The sequence below is a fragment of the Hippocampus comes genome, unplaced genomic scaffold (genome assembly GCF_001891065.2).
Source record: "Hippocampus comes isolate QL1 unplaced genomic scaffold, H_comes_QL1_v1.1 scaffold39, whole genome shotgun sequence".
In the NCBI taxonomy this organism is placed as follows: domain Eukaryota; kingdom Metazoa; phylum Chordata; class Actinopteri; order Syngnathiformes; family Syngnathidae; genus Hippocampus; species Hippocampus comes.
In genome coordinates, this window is record NW_017842054.1 from 319,203 (window position 1) to 320,568 (window position 1,366).

The 1,366-nt window shown below is 48.3% G+C and overlaps 1 protein-coding gene across 3 annotated transcripts in view; it reads left to right on the plus strand.

Moving 5' to 3' along the window:
- akt3a (v-akt murine thymoma viral oncogene homolog 3a) overlaps positions 1 to 1,366 on the plus strand; it is a 32,652-nt gene that overhangs the window by 22,382 nt on the left and 8,904 nt on the right. The gene's annotated exons all lie outside the window — the stretch shown is intronic.

Sequence of the window (1,366 nt, forward strand, 5' to 3'; positions counted from 1 at the left end):
TATTTCAAATGTAATCATGTTGCTGAAAATAAGTTTCAGCAGCCTCAGATTTATCGAGTTGCGGTTTTGTTGCCATTATTTGTTCAATAATAATAATACAAATATTTTGTATGTTTCATTTTATGATTAGGGAACACCGCCCCCCCCCAAGAAAACAGAAACCAAAAAAGAAAAGTATCTCTCTCTCTGTCTCTCTCTCGATATATAGAGCTATATTTCGATCTATTTATTCGTCAGTCAGCCGGCACTTTTTGCAATTGGCGTGCCAGAGCGCGGCCCCTTTCCCTCTGAGTAGCGGGGGGGGGCTGTACGCAAGGCGAAGACGCGCTAACGGTGAGCGATTAAAGGAGACCGTTGAGTCAATTTGCCAGCCAGTTGGCTCGTCACGTGCCTCCTCCTCCTCCTCGCTCCTGGCGACTCACCTGCGGGGCCTCCAGCAGCCAGAATGACAGTCGGAGACAAAATGAGTTTAGACGCTTCGCTCGGCCCGAGATGCCGGCAAGCGCGCGCTGCGAGTCGAGCCGAGCCGGCACGGACAAAACGCCGCCGCCGATGACAAAGCCGCCACGGGTGCCCGGTGCGCCGAGGAAGGCCCGCCCACCTGTCGCGTTAGCGCACGCGCGCACTCGCGGCAAGGTGCTCCATCGGCGAGCGTCACTCCGGCGGCCATATGCAAACCTCCCTGAGCAATTAATTCGTGCCCCGTGGCCTCCGGGGTAATTTGTACCGCTGCGCCGTGGGCCGAGCCTGTGACAAGTGACAGCGGAGAGCCAAGCGACCAGGCCAACACGGAAGAGGATTTATTCAGGAAAAGCATTTGAATAATCTTGGGGGGAAAACATCTTTTGGGTGTCCTTTGAGGTTTTTTTTTTTTCCCTTCATCGAAAAATGTCAAACCGTACTCTTACGAGAATCAAGTCTTATATTTTGGCCAAAATAGTCGTCATCTTCCGAGAATGACATTTGGTCATTATTTCCAAAGTCGTCATTTTTGCTTTTTTAGAAAAAGTCACGTAATTGTGAGAATAGAGTCTGATTTTTGGAGTCTTACGGATTTACAAGAATAAAGTCCTATTCTTTGATGAAAACACTTCTATTATCTGAGTAGTGTTTTTATTTTTGGAAGAGAAAAGTCACCATGAAAAAGTCCTATTTTTACAAGAAAACATTTCTAATAAAGTGGGTGGGAGATGAAAAAAAAAAGAAGTTGCATTTCTCCCGAAAATCGCGCTTTGTCTTTCTAAATGATGCAAGTTAGTTTGTTGCCAGCAAGCGAGCAGGATGGAGTGAATGAAAACGGCGGCTCGGAGTCGCAGGGTGGCAGATAGCGCGCTAATGAGCGTCACGCTGGAGGCTGGGGGGAGTG